Here is a 22,345-nt window from a genome sequence, read left to right as displayed (position 1 = left end):
TTTATTTGTTTGTATTTCTTGACTTTGTCACCAGGTATGTTCAAATGAGTGTCATTTCACAACTACATGAACTTCAGATTCGATAGCAATGTATATCAAATTCATCTTTTGTATAATAAAATTATTAGAATTTGGAGAATATCAAATAATAAAATTTAAAGAAATAAGTGACTATTCAAGAAGTAAGTAGCTTTCCTAAGACAGTCTCCTTACATCCATCGAATTTAACAGATGAGAAATGTTCGTTTTTAGTTTCCTGTAAAAGAAAACTGTTGAGATGGCTATTTGTCTGTCCGTCCGCACTTTTTCTGTCTACTCTCAAATTTGAAAAACCACTGAGACCAGAGGGCTGCAAACTGGCATGTTGATCATCCACCCTCCAATCATCCAACAGACCAAGTTGCAGCCCTCTAGCCGCTGTAGTTTTTATTTTATTTAGCCCTGACCGTGCGTCTGGCACCGCTGTAGGTGCAAAGAACACATGCCACCACTGGGCCCTGGCTGAAAGTTTCATGGGCCGCGGCTGACAGTTTCATACACCATTATACGCTGTACAGAAATCTCGTTTGATTAAGCCGAAGTTCTTTGGAGCATTTTCTACTTGTTACTATACTGAAGTAACCCCGCACATAAATCGAAATCGCGAGAGAATCTCAGAGTTTCCAGATTATAATTGTGTTTACGTTCTGGCGAACCCTCCGCTTTTCGACCTTTGCAAGCGGAAACTTATTTTCTTTGTGGTAATGAAGCAGAACAGACCTCCACTAAACATATAAATTCATCTTTTGCATAATAAAATGTCCAGCTACTTATTCTAGGAAACAAAGATATTATGGTATTCGACCATGATTGATTTAACGGCTATTTTAGCGTAATTCAAAAGAGCAAAAGAAATATGAATTAGAAAGCGAAAAATGTGAATATTTGCCTTTTTTTTTAAAACCAGTTACATTGATACGTAAGCAGAAATAAAAGGAATACATTATGGTCAAAGAATACTTGTTTTAAGAGACAAGCGGTAAATGGCAACTTTGATTCAATTTCGGCTATTTCCTTGGATCCCGCAGGTCACACAGATTCAATTTACTCGACGAAAAATAAACCCTGTATGACACTTGGAGGGAGGTACCGCTTCCCCCCCAAAATATTTACATTTCAAGAGATTTCTTTTTCCCCTCTTTCTTACACACTCACATACACACACGAACACATATATATATATATATATATATATATATATATATATATATATGTGTGTGTGTGTTTCAGATCCTTGAAAACTGAATTCGATGAAAACGAAGAACACTTTATTTATCTTTCTTACACACACACACATATATTATATACATTTTATATATGTGTGTGTTTTGTGTATGTGTGTAAGAAAGATAATGTTTCTTCGTTTTCATCCAGTTCAGTTTTTAAGGATCTGAAACAAACACACACACATACATATATACATATGCTGTATATATATATATATATATATATATATATATATATATATATATATATATATATATATATATATATATATATATATATATATATATATTGTGTGTGTGTTTATGTGTATGTGTTTCAGATCCGTAAAAACTGTTTTGGATGAAAACAAAGACCACTTTCCTTATCAACGCATAAAAATCCGAATGGAAGTACTCACTTTTCGTTCTGCGTATGAAAATAACAAGCCATATTCAACATAACTATACATGTGCATATTATCACTAATCTGTGGAGGAGCACATGTTTACTTAATTATTGGGTGATTTTGACAGAGTATAAATGCACACACCTTTGTCAAGGAGCCAAATGATATCAATAGTCAAGTAATGCTGTTTTCCACTTATTTCTTTTCAATAGAAAACAAAATGACCAGAATAAGATAATACTCTGAAAGACAATTAAAGAACAAAATTTACCTCCAACATTTCAAAATGGATCTAAAACTCCAGTCCTCATCGGACATAACACCTCCAGCCAATTGTTATCAAGCTGCCGACCAATTCTAAACGCAGTCTGACTAATTTGGTATCCAGAAAGTCCACCTGTCTACTAAGGGTGGTTTCCAAGCACTTCATGTATATCGTATATGGTTGATGGAGATTCAACAGAGATTTGACCATGGCGACAACTTGAACTATACAAAATATACTTCATATTTGCTATCCATACTGCGCTATAGAGTGATATGTAGTGAGGTCAAGGTCAAGGTCATAGAGACCAAAGGCGAAAAAAAATTGAACCTTCGCTATATCTTTAGTTTTCTGTAAAAGAAAACTATTGAGATGGTTTTGTCTGCCGTCCGCACTCTTTCTGTCCGCCCTCAGATCTTAAAAACTACTTAGGCTAGAGGGCTGCAAATTACCATGTTGATCACCCACCCTCCAATCATCAGACATACCAAGTTGCAGCCCTCTAGCGTCAGTAGCTTTTATTTGACTTAAGGTTAAAGTTAGCCATGATCGTGCATCTGGCACCGTTATAGATGCCAACAACAAAGGCCATCACCGGGCCGTGGCTGAGAGTTTCATACAGCATTATACACTGTACAGAAAACTCGATTGCGCCGAAGAAACTTTGACGAATTTTTTACTTGCTTTTAATCATACCAGAGAGGGACTTCACATCTGGCATGCATACCCCCTGTTGTACTTATCGGATATGTAGCGTTAGATAAAGGACAAAGCTTACCTTTGAGGTCAAAGACCAAATAAGAATTTAACCTTGGTCATAACTTTTGAACAATAAAAGAAAAAATATTTCATATTTGTCAGATTTACAGTTAAGTGCAATATACGATTTTACCACGGGTAAAGGGGGTGGGGATGTCATTGTGTTTCACAGACACGTCGTGTTTATTTTTACTCTCTACAGGAAATGACGTAATTTCTAAAAGTTATTTGAAACAGGAACCTCTGATCTATAATGCAAATCTGAAACCGACATAAATTTCTAATGGTTCTTTAGGTCTAACTAGTTCCAGCTTATTCGAATGCCGCGTGCCTGCCAGCAATTCTATACTTTGACTGTTCTCTGTGAAGTTACTGTTTATGGCACGAAAATCATTTTGTTGTCATTTTACAATTGAACAGTTGTACTTCATTACGTATTTACAAAGAAGCAAACAAAACAGAAAGAAGCAAACAAAACAGAAAGACTTAAGGCCAAATAATGAAGTGGATGGATGAATGAATGCATGATATTTAGGGCAAAAGCCCAGGCACTGGGGCCAAGAAGGCCATTCAGCGCCGTAATGAAGAGAAAATAAATTATGTTAATGTTGTGAATTCATGAAGGAAATGATTAATAAAGAAAATTAAGTGATGTAACCAATAAATAAAGGTATGAAGTTTAATGAGTGAATTTAGCTGTAAACAAAATATTTAGAATATTCTTCAAAAATAAAATAAGAGAGATATGTTAATGTCTGCTGTGTGCGTACAATATGGCACGCATTCATTTTTCACTGCAATTTGTAACAAGCACGTCTACATCTTCAACCACTTCACAGTATTCTTGGTGAAGCAGTAGCATTGACCATTTGCTCGAATACACTTCTTCAACTTGATCATTTGATCGAATAGACTTCTTCAACTTGATTATTTGTTCAGGCAAGATGTTGCTACGACTCCATCCAAAACATGTTATTCGAGCTCATGGAGATCTCCTATGTCTCCTCATCTCTTCTTGCCAGTCCTCAGTGGAGAACCATAATGGCTTTGGCAAGCGCTGCCAAATCGCCTCACTTCTTTCCTATGTTACGTCAAAACTAGTAAATCATGCGTTTCGTGTTTCATTTTGCCTCCAGACACAACACACACTCACACAGAAACACATTCATATATCTAAGCATATACATACATACATATATATATGTATATATACACATACTGTATACATATATATACACGTGTATAAATGTGTATATATATATAAATATATATACACACACACACACACACACATATATATATATATAATATATATATATATATATATATATATATATATATATATATATATATATATATATATATATATATATATATATATATATATATATATATATATATATATATATAAGCCTTTCTAAAATGATGTCTCCACAAAAAATAGCTTCTACTACAGCTACACTTCTATATCAGTCGAAGAATCAGAGATGACCTCCTAGTTCCTCGTTGGGCGAGTCGGTAGAGTTCTCGACTAGCACTCTGCTACGCCCGAGTTCGAGTCTTCGACCGGCCCATGAAGAATTAGAGGAATTTATTTCTGGTGATAGAAATTCATTTCTCGGTATAATGTGGTTCGGATTTCACAATAAGCTGTAGGTCCCGTTGCTAGGTAACCAATTGGTTATTATCCATGTAAAATAAGTCTAATCCTTTCTTGTACAGAAAGGTCAACAGCAGAACAACAAACTACATACAACAAACAAGACATTGAAAATTTCTCTCTGTATTGTATGCAATCTCTTGCGTTGTGACTATCAAGGCGTTTTAATCAATTACTTCTTCCTGTCCCACACAACAAAATCGTTTTTAGTTTTCAGTCAGTAAAAGAAAACTATTGAGTTAGCTTTGTCTGACCGTCCGCACTTCTTATGTCCGCCATCAGATCTTGAAAGCTACTGAGGCTAGAGGGCTGCAAATTGGTATGTTGATCATCCACCCTCCAATCATCAAACACACCAAGTTGCAGGCCTCTAGCGTCAGTAGGTTTTATTTTATTTACGGCTAAAGTTAGCCATGATCGTGCGTCTGGCACCACAACAACACAGGCTACCACGGCCGGCTGAGAGTTTCATGGACCGTGGCTGGGAGTTTCATACAGTATTATACGCATTTTTTACTTGTCTATATTTCTCTACGTATTCATCCCATTACATACAAATTGTAAACTCGCTCAATCATCCTGTCGCTCTCCATTCTTTCCACTTGATCAAACAGCCTCAATATACTCCGAAATATTTTTTCATAAACACTAATTTTTTACTGCTTCCAAATTTCCCGCCCTTTCAAAGATTTTTACTCCACAGACTTTGCTAAAATTCATCTCAACTGCTTAAACTTTTTTTAATTATGACCAACAATTAACATCCACATGTAAATTCTATATGGAAGAGGTGGCTCAGCGATATCATGGTATATTCCAATTTTTGTTCCAATTCTTTACAAATTACCTTCTACCTGCCTTTCCTCATCTGTTCTGTACTCACCTCGTCTCCCATCACACTGTTATGCATCAAACATATTCCCTTATACTTATATGATGTTAGCTACCTCTATTCAACTCCCATCCACGTAAAAATTCACTGAAGACTTATTGGCTTCCATTTGGCCCAAAAACCTTACTTTTACTTATATTAAATTTCATTTTATGTCTTTAAAAATATTCTAAGACTTATTTATTAGCGTCTGCAGCTTATGTTCAATATTCTGAACATAATATCGGCTTGTCTTTGACAACAAGCCTTCCTTATTATGTTAAATAATGATATACATCGTTATTCTTACAGTCATCTCTATCACCTTAGTTTTACACAGGGGAAGACTTTCGTACCTCATTATTCTTTTGGAACTTTTCATTCATCTACACCTTACCTTCTGAAAAGAACGAACCTTTTTCTTATCTAAAAATTCCCTCAGATTTACCACATGAATCTAGACATAGCCCCTCTTGTTTAACGTTACTTTGTGATTTATTGCCTTGTCCATGACCTTGTACACTGCTACAGAGTAATCTCTGTGGTTTCGTAACTGCACCTCAGTATTCCTGCTTATTACCCTCTCTGTACCCACAAATACCCCTACTGATTCTGAGACCCAGCCCTTATTTTTGCCTGCTCCTCCGTCTTTCAAAGTGACTAGAGTGAAAATGAGTTCCCTCGACACAGAGTTATTCATCTTGAATGAGGTTTGCTTGTCATGTAATTGCCAGCTCTAGGAGACCTACTGAAGTGCTAAGGCAATTTTGACTAGTAATGCTTACATTTCCAGATGACATTGTAACTTTGAGCTAGAGAAACCATGCCTATAAACATAAAGCAAATCATTTTTATCAGACTGGGAAGGAAAGAAGAACGTAAGTTTGATTGAAAAACCAGCATATACTGGGTTCATGTACAACAGATGTGCCAGTCGTCTGAACGATGATTTAGAAACGCAACATTACCATATATTTTCTACATCAATAACTTTCCGATGCTTAAAATCTAAGTAGTAAAAAACACTAAACAACAAAATGCGTGATATTTCCTTTGAAACATACGCTGTTGAATGTAACTGACTTTCGGCTTTTTATTATTTTTATTATTTTCTGCTGAGTCTCCTGAGCTAGACAAGAACGTTATACAGTTGGTCACCATAGGTCAAGTTTCAAGTTAAAAAGAGCGCTTCTCTTCTAAATTCTTTGTCTCTTTAAATTCGGTAGTTTCGATGATCCTTCATCATCGTGTGTACCTAGAAGAAAGTAAGCACGTATGTAAACTATGTAAAACACATAGTATCTTTTTAAAATAAATTGCATATAACAATCATATGCCTTAGTCTTTCGTTTCTTAACATTATGGAAAAGAGCAATTACATACTATTTGAAATCTTGACCTGGAAGGTTATGGGCCTATTTGATTTTATAACGTTAAGACTATTACCCCTGCAGAACAGTCGTTGTACATTGTTAAAGACATTTTCTCATTTACAATTGATTAGCTACTTTTCCTCCTGCCGCACCTGTCAGTGGAAGGACGAATTTTTCTAAAATTGAATTTTACTAAAATATTCTTGCTCCACGCCGGTGGTGTTTCTTGAAGAGAAGTGGACTATCTAGTTAACTTATCAAATCCTTCTTGAAAGCTGAAGTTACACCTCTTCTGATAATCAGCTATCTATCTATCTACACACACACACACACACACACACACACACACACACACACACACACATATATATATATATAATATATATATATATATATATATATATATATATATATATATATATATATATATATATATATTGTAATAACTTATATGTCCCCTTAACTTTACGAATTCTTCATAGTTTTAGGATACGATGGTAACTCCAATACCCACATGCGGATTCGAATCCTGCTACGGACGTAAGATTTTCTATTTTTTTGTTTTATAATGACAATTGTCTCGAAAGAGGTAGAAGAATTCGAGAAGTTAAGAGGCGTTGTGGTTGTACAATTGTATACATATCTGGTAAAAGTGACCAAGTAGAATAATTATATATATATATATATATATATATATATATATATATATATATATATATATATATATATATATAACTATATATATATATATTATATATATTATATATATATGTATATATGTGTGTTTTATGTGTGAGTGTGTACGTGTATTCCACAGCCATTCTACAGTGAGTAACATTTTAGAGAGCTGTGCACTTCAGGAAACAAAAGTCATAATTCTAGTTACCAGTTCGACATGGCCGCGGGAATGACAAATTGCCCAAAACGAACGTAATGAAATTCTAAGGGGAAAAACCTCGTACTGGGAGGGACTGCGGTGTGTGGGAAAAGCAGCGAACAACGGTCCAATTAATATGATTGATGTGAGTTTATAACGAGGTTATTTTCCCAGACGATCTTAGCAAGACATTCATCATTTGCCTACGGCGCCGAGTGCGTTGTCTGATCTTCATTAGGAGAAGTTTATTGTTCCGCCGTAATTACATGCTCCGGCATTCATTTGCCCAGTGAATGGTCTTCTACGTAAAAGTGACAATGCTTGCTTCTTCGTTTGTTTTTCCTCAAAAATAATAATTTCTCACTGAAAAAAAGAATAATTTTCGTTGTTCACAATTATTCATCTCCATACATACGGGTGTTTTTAAGGTTTAGGTCTAATGCTACTGCTACAGTAATTTTTTTTAACAATGAGATGAGTAATAGGAAGATACAGAGTTCCGTCGACACTGCTCTGGCTGTTACTCGTAAGTTTATTTGGAAGAACACAGCAAGAAACTGTAATAATAATAATAATAATAATAATAATAATAATAATAATAATAATGGTAAAGAAATCCACAATCCGGTCGTAATTTGAAGATAGTCAATTCCGTGATTCAGGCAATACCATCGTTCTCCGTAGATGAACCAGCTAACCTCCTCGATTGTCTAACTGGCGCCTCTGTCAGACATAGCTGGAAACACGACCATCACATTAACTGGAATGGCTCGAAAGTCATTTATAACACAATGATACAGGAATTAGGAGATTGGTCGAGGGAGCCATTAGGATCTTTCCGAGATAGTGACCCCCAAGGGTTTTAATCCGGTATGTATCCACCTTTGCGGCGTGTTTATGACAAGCCCCCCTGGGGATTATCGTAAAAACATAAACAAAAGACTGTAAATGTCATAAAGATATGACCCCCAAGAAATATTAGTCCTAGATAACGACCCGCGAAAACCCTTGGGGTCACTATCTAGGAAAGATCCGGCTATTATAAACAGGGGCCATTGTATGGAGGGGAACAAATTTTTCACGCAAGAGGATAAATTTACGAATGACCTGATATGTGGACAGTTATTTTAAGACCAGTACATACATTCAATTCAGCTGACAGTCATTTAGCCACATCTGATGCTGTTGCTGCCTCCCCCTCTTCCGTTCAGGTTACACTGTTGCTCTCAGCTGAGGCCGGTAATAAAGTCACACGAAAAAAGTCGCAAAAAAAGTCACAGGAAAAAAAAGTCACATTAATTTATGGTGGCCGGTGATAACGGAAAAATTCACAACATTTCTTGGGGGTTATTATCTTTATGATATTTACAGTCTTCTGTTTATGTTTTCGCGGTCATCTTCAACGGGCATAAGTACTAAACACGCCGCAAAGGTGGATACATACCGGGTTGAAACCCTTGGGGGTCATTATCTAGGAGAGATTAATGTGCCTTTTTTCCTGTGACTTTTTTCCTGCGACTTGTTTTCTGTGACTTTTTTACCCGGATTCCACTCAGCAACCTAAGTTGCAGGCGCCCAAGCTGCTCGGACGATCGCCGGAGTGACCCAATGGATGAACTGCCGCTCTGACGACCGACTAGGGTAGTTGGTTTAATTACGGAGAACGATGGTATTATTACCTGAGCTACGGAATTGGCTATCTTCAAATTACGACGTTTTCTTCTGAGAACAAACGTTTCAACTTTTAATTTTATCCAAACTCTTTACTTCGATGCTTTAGTGTTTTAGTGAGACTGAGAAGGTGAATCGATCAGGTTATCGAAAACTCTCGTTTTTAGTTTTCTGTACAAGAAAACTACTGAGATGGCTATTTGTCTGTCCGTCCACACTTTTTCTGTCCACGCTCAGATCTTAAAAACTACGAGGCTACAAATTGGTATGTTGATCATCCACCCTCCAATCATCAAACCTACCAAATTGCAGCCCTCTAGCCTCAGTAGTTTTTTTTTTTTATTCTATTTAAGGTTAAAATTAGCCATGATCGTGCGTCTGGCACCGCTATAGATGCCAACAACATAGGTCACCACCGGGCCGTGGCTGAAAGCTTCATAGGCCGCGGCTGAGAGTTTCATGGGCCGTGGCTTAGAGTTTCATACAGCATTATATGCTGTACAGAAAACTCGATTACACTAAGGAAACTTTGGCGCATTTTTTACTTGATGTATATTTATTTATAATATATATTCATTCTTACACCTTTGTAGATTTCTTCACCATTTTAGTGGCTCATGATATTATGAGATTTTTATGAATAAAATGACAATAATAAGTTCCTGCTCTTGCTCTTGCTTAAATCTGAAGGACTACTCAAACACAGACATACACAGTCTCTCTCTCTCTCTCTCTCTCTCTCTCTCTCTCTCTCTCTCTCTCTCTCTCTCACACACACATACATATATACATATACACATTTATACATATTAATACATTTATATATATATAAATATTTATGCATATACACATATCCATCATTGCTAAGGTACTTTATTTACCGGCCTTAGTGAAGTCAATCAAGATTTATTTCACAAAACGGTTTAAGAATGTCTTGACTGAACTTAGAAGTGACGAATACTTCCACATCACAATGACCGATAAATCAATAATAGTGGAGAACATAACTAATATCACTAAGTAATATTAGTGAAAATAATGTGAACTGCTTTGATGGAGTAATCAAATTAGTTTTCGACTAATTATCCTCCGGTTTCGCTAAAACGCGTAAAAAATAATAATAATAATCCTTTAGGGCCTATCGTTAGCTCTGTAGGCTCTGTCTCGTTTAATCGTTCAAAACATTTATTAAGACCGCTGTGGCCGTTCCCAGAAACCATCTCCGGCACCTTTTTTATTAAATGATTAGACCTTACAGAAAAATTATACGGCATCACGATCAATACAGACTCCCCATTAGTAAGTTTTGATATTTGTTTTTTTTTTATTTAGTTGGCCTATTGATTCAGTAGTAGAATATTACAAAACATGAATTGACGGGATTGGATTTACCACTAACAGTCAAATTTCAGAATAAATTAAATTCTGTATATATATGATTATAAGTCCACTTTGAATGTAAAATGATATAAGTAGACATTTGCCGTGGCACTGGGTGACCATCTATCACCAGTTCTCTCAAATCTATACGCGGAGTTTTCATAAAAAAATATGTCCCTAACATTATTCCAATACCTGTCCCATGATGTTATTTTTGCTATAATACCTTAAATGTACATAACCTCTAGCTAGAATTCTATGAACAAGTCCCACATATCAAATTCACGCTAAAAATAGAAAAAGATGGTTTCTTGCCCTTTTTTAGACATAGTTATCCGACGAGAATAATTTCAGTGAAAATTCAATATGTCTAGCAGCAACAAATAATTCAACTTATGTACATTATTTTATTGATATCATATTAATGTAAAAACCTTTCTACTTTATTTAGTGTTTCCTGCATGTCAAACATAATAGAAATGGTAGGGACTTATGCTATTCAGCTCATATTTTGGATATTTCTGCAATAAATCAGTGAAGACATTTCATCATGATAGTGGCAGAAAGAAAGAAATGCCTTAGAGCACCTTTGTCTGCCTTATTTCATCGGCACTGAGTCAGGGATCATTGTTGAAAATATTAAATGCACTACAATCTTTGAATATAATTCGTTCTGTCAAAATCATAGTTATAAGAAACTAACCCCACCAAAATATTAACAGTCTTCATAAAATCCCATGTATGGATTATGATTTAGTCCAAACAAGTAGAGAATTAATAATTGTCGCAATAAATCAACATAATATTCAGTTACAACTGTCCAAAAGAATAATGTGTTTTTGTGCAAAAGAGTGAAAAATCCCATAGGATTAATTGGTCCCATTAGTAGTATACTAGTGAGTTGTGAAAATATTATGTCTAGAAATATGATTGAATCTACATTAATGCTGCTTGCAAAGGCAAATAGTATTAATTTAAAACAGGAACACTCTTGACCCAATTCTAAGCAAGAGGATCAAAGAAGATGTACAAGAGATATTTTGAAATGCCAATAATGCTGTAAAATCCGTTTTCTCTCGTAGCTTTACAAAAATCCCTGAGTTAGCATTAAGCAGTTGTGCCTCACCTGAAAGAGATAATCCTTTGCATGGGTTAAAATGGTTATGTACCCTTAATATCTGTAAAAACCGGTCTTCCTTGCAATTTTCTTTTTCACTGTATGCAGTTTGCTTGAAAATGCCTTAGAGTAAAAGGTGAAAGATCTTGCACTCCGTTTTTTTCAATTTCCTCTTGGTCAAATGCTCGGTTTATATTTTATATCATGGTGTGAGTCCTGTGATAGAAGTCATATATAGCATACTCGCGTGTGTTTGATCCATTTTCTTTAAATATCTAGCCATCTTCTACAGGGGACATTATTAAACGTTTTGAACAGCTTTGAACAGCTAGACATCAGAGAGGACCCTTTCAGCTCAACTCCTTGTTTGAGCCTCTATTTCTTGTCAGAATAATCCATTTCTGTTGTAACTGATTTCATTGACACCCTTTATCCCATTTCTGGCGGTGTTCCTCAGAGATCGAGTTTCTCCTCTACCCTCTTCCCTAAGTCTTCAATTATTTCCTCAATTTCCCTCTTTTCCAACGTACTCATTTGCTTATGATTCTGATCTTTAAAATCGCTGTTTTTAGTTGTCTGTATATGAAAGCTATTGAGATGGCGTTCTCTGTCCGTCCGCACTTTTTTTGTCCGCCCTCAGATCTTGAAAACTACCGAGACTCGAGGGCTGCAACTTGGCATGTTGATCATCCACCCTCCAATCATCAAACATACTAAATTGCAGCCTTCTAGCCTCAGTAGCAACTATGTTATTTAGAGTTAAATTTAGCCATAATCGTGCATCTGGCAACGATATAGGACAGGCCACAACCGGCCCGTGGTTAAAGTTTACTTGGGCATCGGCTCATACAGCACTATACCGAGACCACCGAAAGATTATACTCTGTACAGAAAACTCGACTGCGCCGAAGAAACTTCGGCGTATCTTTTACTTGTTTGAGCGATGCTATGTAATATCTAAGCTTAAGACAGTCTAAAACTATAGCATATGAATATTTCCAAGAATGAAACCTTCCTATCATAACTATTCAGCATGAGGAATTTCTTCCTTCGTCTATATATTCGGGAGTATTGGTAGAGGACTTTTGGAAAGTGTCCAGAGCCCTCCTAGGTCTATCCATCGCCATCGTATAGGTGTGTATGTATATTTGTGCATATAAGCGAGCGAATTGTGCAAAATGTATCACAAAAAAAAAAAGGTACAAAACTGGGCCATAATACTCTATTAACGCAGGCGATGAAATGAAATGGAATCGAAGACAAACCCCATGAGAGACCCATCTTTTTCCCCCTCTTTTGATCACTCTAATTAAGTTCCATTAACACCACCAAAGGCCCCTTACCTGCTAACTCATTTTCCTTCCAATTACAATTTACTCGATAGAAGTTGGCTGCGCTGTTGAGCCTAACACTACGTGGAATTTGATCTATTTGCAAGATTTCAAACATAAAATTTCTTTACTGCTATTGACAAGTATTTTTCTCTATGAAGATAGTTGATGGATTCATAGACCACTGATAACAATGGTCGCCCTCTTAACCCTGACATATATTCCAAGAGAACCTCGTTAGTCGCCTGGAGAACCTTTGATCATATGATCAAATACAGCTTGGCCTTTTGTTACCGGATAGCGAGAGAACTGATAACTCAGCGTGTGTGAAAAGCAAGCTAGGATAAATTAGCATGCATTCTTTTGAGTGAAAAATGCTCCGCACTTTCGCCTTTATTTTGTGTAACTTCCATGCAAATTCGTATATACGCACACACACACACACATATATATATATATATGTATATATATAAATTTATATTATATATATATATAAAATATGTAATATATATGTATCTATATATATTGCATATATATATATGCATATATATATATATATATATATATATATATATATATATATATATATATATATATATATATATATATCAATTCTGATCATCAATGCAATAACAGAATAATTTTTGGGGGTTTGAATTCGCATCTAATATGCCTAGAAGTTACAAAAACAGCTTTATCGACTATGCTACATCAGGTACCTTCCTGATGTTTCAACAGAGGAAACATTATTTATCATTTTCTTCACTCGATATATGAATGTTAATGTAACTGGCAATAAAATGAGAGAATAAGTTTCGGAGTTCAAGCAATCTGAATTGGGATCCAAATTCCATTTTTGTTATAAGCACATGGCATTTTCAGACACTTATGTGACAGAAAACTTTCACCAGCCCTAAAGTCATTGCCTCGTATGTACATACTCGTATTTGCAGGCAGCCTCAAGCACACTTTCACGGAAAGCTCCCATACACACTGGTATACATGGCACTGTATATATGAACATTAATGAAAATGGCAGTTAAAGGAGAGGAAATATTCATTTATGAAATGTTTTTAATTTGCATTTAAGATGCATACGAGTTATTGGTAGAAAATATTATCCTGCCTGGAACCCAGTGCCACACACTTATGGCCTTAAGCACACTTTTATATATAGCTCTCATCCATAAATACAGACAATATTGATAAATAGCATTTTTACATAATATTTATAAATGGTAATGCAAGTGTCAATGAAAGAAAGTTTGGACCTACATCCAGGATGTTTAGTTACAAGCACACAGTATTACTGACCGAAAAACTCTCTCTTGTATATACTGCAACGAAACCCCCATATGAGATGCAGATAAACAACTGACTTTATTACCAGGCTCTGATCAGTTTTAATGTGGGCCCGTAAACTAAACAGTAGTTACAGGTGATCTATCACTTTCGTGGTCTGGAGAACTTTTGGGGCTCCTGTCTGCAGCCCCCAGGCAAAAGAGACAGAACCGAAAAATGTACCCATGGATGGGTAGTGTTTTTACATCCTAATAAGCCTCAAGCTTACTCTCTTAGCAAGATCTCTCATATGATATTACAAATAACGTTAGAAATAACTTTTCACGAAATATATACGAGTATACATATAATTACTGTATATATAATATATTACCAGGGCCTGGTAATGTACATACATACATACATACATACATACATACATACATAATATATATATATATACATATATATAAATATATATATATATACATATATATAAATATATATATATATATATATATATATATATATATATATATATATATATATATATATATATATACATTTATGTATATATATATATATAAATATATATATATATATATATATATATATATATATATATATATACATATATATAAATATATATATATATATATATATATATGTATATATATACAGTATATATACATATATATGGGCAATTTTTATCTGACACGTAGTTAATTGTAATAACCACACTTGTCCTCTTAGTTAATCAATTTCTTCACACATTTTGGATTCACTGGTCACTACAAGGCCCAAGATCCAACTGGAAGAAAATGAAGAAATTCTGACGTCATTTGTAAGATTTGGACCCTCATCCAGAATATCAGAATGAGGTCACATTACTGACCGTGGGCAGGTTAATGACCTCGTTCTGGTATTCCGGATACGAGTTCGAGTCCTGCTATGGCCGTTAGACTGTTGATTAACGTGTAAAAGTGACCCACGTTTATTAAAGCACCTGAATCAGTGTAAAAGTAATCCACAATTAAATGAAAGTATCATCAGTGTCGAATGAAACCGACGTTGCTCCAAGTGTTTTTGCCACTGACTTAATATTCCACTGCTGTTTCAGAGTGTTCTTGGAGTGATTCTTATGTTCGTTTGCTTTTTACTAGATTCATGTAAACAATCACGAAGTCTAGTCTAGCACTAGTAGAAAGGATCAGGTACATTTTCATAACTGTCTCTGTGTAAAAGAAAGTTATCCTTACTGATAGTACTCGTATTGTATCAACGCAAACGCCAGAGCGGCATTTTAGTTTCAATCCCAGCATATCGCTGAAAGTGTTAAGAATTGAGGATTACTTCCGCATCTTTAAGCAGATGATTTTATGTAATTGTCCAGGTTAGAGGTTGTGCCTGTAGTGAATGACTGCATGTTTGACAAACATTAATCTCGGGACATTCACGAGGTGGGATTAGCAACAGAGTTAGTTCCAGACTAATCAATCTGTGTTGCTATGTCGAAGTTAATTACCTTTAATCATTACAAGTTAGATTTCTGACTTGAAAATGTAAATGCAACGGTTGATGTTACTGCTGTCTTCGATGTAGGATGCTGCGTTTTCTTCTTGCAATGTAAAAATCATACGCTACGCACCACTCAGGTGAGGAGTCGGAGTTTTGTCTTGTCGCCGTGTGTGTGTGTGTGTGTGTGTGTGTGTGTGTGTGTGTGTGTGTGTGTGTGTGTGTGTGAGAGAGAGAGAGAGAGAGAGAGAGAGAGAGAGAGAGAGAGAGAGAGAGAGAGCTGTCTCGTAGTCTTACCTTTGCTGTTAATTTTCTCTCTTCTGGAACAAAACTGATTCCTCCGGGAGACCTCCAAGACTTCCGTTAAGTCATTCTGCGGTAGCGTAAAATAGACGCTCTGTGTCGTCGTTCATGCTGTTGATGCACTGCTACGCTGTAAAGAAATGATGTTAAGTAACTGTATACATTACTGATGAGTAGGTTTGATCATTCTAATACTCTCTCTGTTCTTACGTACATTTGAAAATGAATGTACTTTTTCCTTTACCTCTTTCATTTCCCTACTGTTGTTTGAAACATTTCGGTAATATTTCTTTCTTATTTTTGTTATGTCGCATTCTCATTTCTTAAACAAAAACTCATATAAATTGATATAATAACCATGCAATATCAAATGAAAATAAATGCTTATCATAACCTCATCTTTGGGGATTAGAACTAGTGCCTACTGAAGTAGCTTTGGATAAAAAGCTGGCCTGCAGCTTCAGTGGTCAGTTGTTCAAATCCCCAGGCAGCCAAATCATTGGACACAGCAACTAAAAATGTTTTGTAATGAATGTGTGGAAAAAATAAGAAAAACTAAGCAGATGACACTATTGGTAAAAGCACTTTCTCCCTTCAACAGAAAAACATAAACCATATATTATAATAAGCAATAAACATCATGATAATTACATGAGAGCAGATGGCAGAGTTCTTAGATATATACTCTATTTATAAAAATAATATAAGAAATGTATATCAGAGAACTTTTATCTGAATAGCCTTGGTAGGTAGAAGATATATAGGACACGTGTGTTTATCTTTACAGCATTAAGTTAAATTAGATTCCGTAGCAGTATGCGCAATAATAATAATAATAATAATAATAATAATAATAATAATAATAATAATAATTATTATTATTATTATTATTATTATTATTATTAATAACATATCATCACCCTATCTAATCTCCAAATCTTATTCAGGCTTCCATTGTTTGATTATAATAATAATAATAATAATAATAATAATAATAATAATAATAATAATAATAATAATAATAATAACAATAATAATAATAATAATAATAATAATAATAATAATAATAATAATAATAATAATAATAATCACAAATGATTTTGGGATAAAAATATGAAGAATCAACCCGACCTCTATGCAGAACTACATGAAAACGTAAAAAGATTAAAAAAGGCAAATCAAACAATGGAAGACTGGATAAGATTTGGAGATTAGATAGGGTGATACCGCATATACAAAAGTAAGATAATAAATAAGTCTAGTAATATCTGTTGCTGTACGGACATGAATCATGCTATGGCAACGCAACAATGTCTAAGAGTTTATCGATTTGAGAATGAACCTTGCAAGATAACAATAGGAAAAGACAGCAAGATAGAATTTGAAATGATACCATAAGGGAATTTAAGTGGAAATTCCAAACGTAAATGAACTATATTGCAAAGGAGATGGAGATGGCTCGGTCATATCCCTCCTACAGCCCTTACGAGAATAGAACGTGATGGAGTCTGATACGCTCTGATTGTCGCTAGAAGAGCAAGAAGACCCAGACCTGCTTGGATGAGAACTATGAGAAAGGAGTCTGGAGACGAGGAGATTTGCCGAAGATAAAAACTGAAAATGCAAATCACACAGAGGCGTATGTATGTACACACACACAAACATATACACGCGCATAGCGTCTCCCCCGAGGCGATGAAAAATCACTGGCTCAGTATCATGATCAGTTACTGTTGCAGTGTGGGGTCTGTGGTGGGAGGTTGAAATCAACATTCTTTGGAAGCTTGAATTTCAAGGCAGTGGCCCCTGTGTGCTTGTTCCATGTGAATAGGTTTCATCTACTGGAATAATATATATATATATATATATATATATATATATATATATATATATATATATATATATATATATAATTTATATGGTAACATGGCTGGTGTAATATTTCTGAAAATCTACTTTTTTGTCAAGGTATATAACACGCAGAGCTTTTCCAGACATGGAGTGAAAAAGTATGAACAGTTATGATTTCAGAAAAGCTTGTCCTGTATGGAATTCTTATTCCTCTCATCCAGCTCTGTTAAGGCGTATGCCCATGTTTGTAAGATTTTAAAGTTTAAAAGTCGTGAGACTTCTGATTACTTTCTGATGTTTTCGTTTTAATAAGGAAGTCATGGACCCTGAAGGCTATCAATTTTCATGAAGATTTTGAGGAAATGCTGAGAAATTAGGATTCACACAGGATCTCATTTTATAAGTAGGAAAAATGATGCAAAAGCTTTCGTTGCCATTCACATTTAGGTCGATAATTAAACATCAGCTTAATAAAATGAAATCTCTTACATATTTCTGTGACAACGTCTCACTGTGATTAAGAGAGATGACGTCAAAAGGTTTCATATCTATTGAAGTAGTCTATAAGTCACGAGCAAATGTAGGAAGTATAGTTTCTGTGGATACCCAATATGTCAGGTTGGGGGAAGCGTATTGCCGTTATTGTCGGAAAGGACTGGCCCTGGCCCTTGAATAGAAGGAAAATAGAAAAAATGAGTTATGGCAAATATATTTTTGAAGGACAGATGACAACAGTGCTTTCTGGACAAACCATGAATATAAAGTAGTTTAGATATTAGCGGTTAATTGAAACGTGGCACTGATTTTTATTATTACACACAGTTCCGGATATAATGTATTAAAAACAAGACGGACAGTTATCAAGAGTAAGGTAAAACATTAATATCTGTCTACTAACTTCTAAGTATATTCTACGATAAAAAGGAATTAACTTTTATTCTCTCTTTATGACAAAAAGCAGCGGATGAAAAACGTCTAATATTATGTGCTAGGAAATGACTGCCAGCTGGTTCTTTCGTTTTCCCCTTGGCATGTTTCCCTATTCCCTTAATAACATGATGTGTCAAAAGATAGGGGAGATGCAAATGTCATGCATTTATAATTCTTTCCGCTCTTCATCATGTTCAGCTCGGTAAAATGGTGCCCTCCCTTAAGACAAATTCTAATATGGTGGTTTGTTAATGCGTTCATATAGAAAAATCTAAAAATTATTTGCTGTACATAAGGAGGATTTCATTATTTCGGATTCCATCAGGGTATTCAGGCTAGGATGTTATTCTTTCCCTTAGCAGAAAGTTTTCTTTATCTTTATCTCTCTCGCTCCATTTATATATATATATATATATATATATATATATATATATATATATATATATATATATATATACATATATATATATATATATATATATTTATATATATATACATATATATAAATATGTATATACATATATATAATATATATATATATATATATGTATATATATATATATAATATTATATATAATTTATATATTTATATATATACATATATATAGTATATATACACATATATATATGTATGTATATATGTAAGTGTGTGCATGTCACACAATGATGTGAAAGAAGGCTCTAATGTGGTAGTAGCCAGCAGATTGAAAAATTCTGTTATCAAATTACTTAGTAAAAGATTATAATATAAAATTTATTCACAACCCCAAAAGCGATGATTTTCACATTGGACGATTGTAACTCGCAAATGTGGGTTGACAGGGGTCTTTACTTAAAACGACTCTTCTCTCCCAGCTAACGCCAAAATAAATTCATTTGAACAGAGATTGTATTCTTCTTTTTGCTTGAATCGACTAGGCAGGGCTGTTACGATTATCTTTTGACTGCTGTCTTTCTGCACCCTCTCTCTTGTTTCTTGGTTAATATATATACAGTTACCCTAAGTTCTCGATGCTTCTGGTCTATGTATCCATTACCACAAGCAGTTATTACGTAATCCAGGTCAACTGGGGCAGCCTGGAAATATCTTGAATAAACATTAGGCAGAACCTTTAAGAAGATTATAACCAACATGTTTTTAAGCATAATCAAAATTAATAAAATTTCACTAATGTCTTTTTGAGCAGTTTTTTCTTTTCAAAATTACACTTACCTCTAGAATTACAATATATTATGTCATTGCCTCTTATACATAAGAAACACTATAGCACTTGTCTCATATTCTAGTTTTCTGTAAAAGTAACCTATTGAGATGGCTATTTGTCTGTCCGTCCGCACTTTTTCTGTCCGCCATCAGATCTTAAAAAATACTCAGGCTAGAGGGCTGCAAATTGGTATGTTGATCACCCACCCTCCAATCATCAAACATACCAAATTGCAGCCCTCTAACTTCAGTAGTTTTTATTTTATTTAAGGTTACAGTTGTCCATGATCGTGCGTCTGGCAGCGCACCAACACAGGCAATCGCGGCCAGCTGTACAGAAAACTCGATTGCGCCGAAGAAACTTCGGCGCATTTTTTCCTTATTTATTTATTCTGCTGAGGTTGTCTGTGCCTTTGTTGAACTTTCTTGGCAAGCTCTCTACTCCAAAAAAGCAGCTCCGGAGTACTGCAGTCCTCCCGCCCCCCTTGATCCTTGGACCTTCAACCTTGCAACGTTGAATGGATGGGAGTTACTTGTGGTCAGTCTGTATCACAAAATCTAATCCATACATGTAAAGAAATATCTCAAACACCTTTTTTTGTCAATTTTCCTAATGCCATCTTGCTACTGGAGTTGGACCACGTCGCTACATGATTCTTTTGGGCCAGTTATGGTTATTGCTCATAAGGTGAGCCACTGTTTCACGAACATTGTATACTTATATATTTATAATATCTGAAGACAAGAAACTCAAAGCACTTAATTTCTATTACGAGTCAATCGAAAATTTATTATCACTCATATATGTTAACTGAAAGATCGTGTAGATTATTGAAATGATTGTTTTCAATGTACAGTGGTTTTCTGTTCTGTAGAGTATCTAATTCTTAAAATAACTAGAGATGAAAATACCATTCAGGGAGTTATGATATTCATATACTTTATCAAAACCATGTTTTAGATTTAATGGGGTTATCATGATCTTTTCGGTATGGTTCCTAGGCAGGTTAACGAAAACAGAGCTAAATGCAATGCCGCGCTCGCTCTATCCTCATTTCTTGTTAAATACTTCTCATAAACGCAACACATGGAACACATACTTATACAGCTTAATGGGAATTGTCTTACCTAATATGCTCTTTTGAGTGATAAAATTCGAATATAATAAACTTTTACAGGTATCCTGATGAAGAGGCAACCATAACTAGATTTGATCACTTTACATTGTGAGGGGGGGTATATTATTTACTGGAAATAATCTTTAAGATCAATGTGAGAGAGGCAAAAACCGACAAGAAAAGAAAGAGGAGACTAAATTTTGAATAAGAAACTTCATATGTGAAGGTTCTGCACTTGAGATGATGGGTCTCAGCTAATATAATGTTTTAAGAGATTTTGGAGAGCCATAAAGTAAGGAAATTTTTGACTGACGTACTCTTCTCCATAATACCCTATTCTCTCTGCCCTAACCTAGTTCCTTGCAACTTCTTTAGAAGTAAACGGGAACGTTATTAAGACTTTTAAAAAATATATGGAAAATTTGATTTTGAAAAAAAATTTTTTTTTTTCCATATTTTTTTAAATATCATATCTTGTGTGTTACATAATTAAGAACAGGGCGAATGAAAAAAAAATATTCTATATAAAAATAATATTCAGCGTTCGGCAAGATGTACACGAATCAAATCTCTTTCCTGTAATTGTTGTCGGAAATAGTTTCCATAGGCTATTTTTTTATGAATTCTAATGCGTTTATAGTCTACTTTCATTTAAAAGGTTAGCCATAAGATTCAAACTAAATGACAGACAGGTTAGTATAGCATTTTATAAAGTCATGTCTTTAGTATGCAAGTTACTCCAGTTGCTAATATTGCTGTAGTTTTGCAACATACTATTTTTGAAGTCAATATCAAAGAACAACTAAATTATCTAGATACCTGTAGGTTTGGTCAGATGGACGGAGAAAACAGCGGTTATTCAAGGTTGGTTTTGTATTTCTTCATATTTCTTCATAGTAGAAATACTTGGTTTATTCAATTCTTTCCACAAGAAATGGTTTGCGACCGCAGGGTATGGTCGAGTTATGGTCCTTTTCCCGAAGCCCCACATTGTAGGTAGGACATATTCCTTCAAGTATTCTTCCAAACTGAATTTTTATTTGGTCTTATTTCTCTTTTGAGATGGTATAGGCATTTCCAGACCTTTCGAAGAAGAATTTCATTCCCGTACGGTAGTGTGATCAGTAGCAACCTTTCCTTACCAGTGAGGGAACGCCTAGTCCGAATCCTCAGTGATGATGCGAAGAT

The 22,345-nt window shown here is 34.8% G+C and overlaps 2 protein-coding genes across 2 annotated transcripts in view; one reads left to right on the top strand and one right to left on the bottom strand.

Moving 5' to 3' along the window:
- Window positions 1-22,345, bottom strand: part of Gycalpha99B (guanylate cyclase 1 soluble subunit alpha 2) — a 1,063,824-nt gene that overhangs the window by 477,898 nt on the left and 563,581 nt on the right. The window contains exon 10 of the mRNA XM_067098553.1: window positions 16,049-16,184. The gene's annotated coding sequence lies outside the window, so the exon portion shown is untranslated. The remainder of the gene's footprint in view (window positions 1-16,048; window positions 16,185-22,345) is intronic.
- Window positions 1-22,345, top strand: part of Gycbeta100B (guanylate cyclase soluble subunit beta-1-like) — a 527,150-nt gene that overhangs the window by 19,902 nt on the left and 484,903 nt on the right. The window lies entirely within an intron of this gene.

This window comes from Macrobrachium rosenbergii, chromosome 55 (genome assembly GCF_040412425.1).
Source record: "Macrobrachium rosenbergii isolate ZJJX-2024 chromosome 55, ASM4041242v1, whole genome shotgun sequence".
In the NCBI taxonomy this organism is placed as follows: domain Eukaryota; kingdom Metazoa; phylum Arthropoda; class Malacostraca; order Decapoda; family Palaemonidae; genus Macrobrachium; species Macrobrachium rosenbergii.
This window is presented reverse-complemented; position numbering and strand designations above follow the sequence as displayed.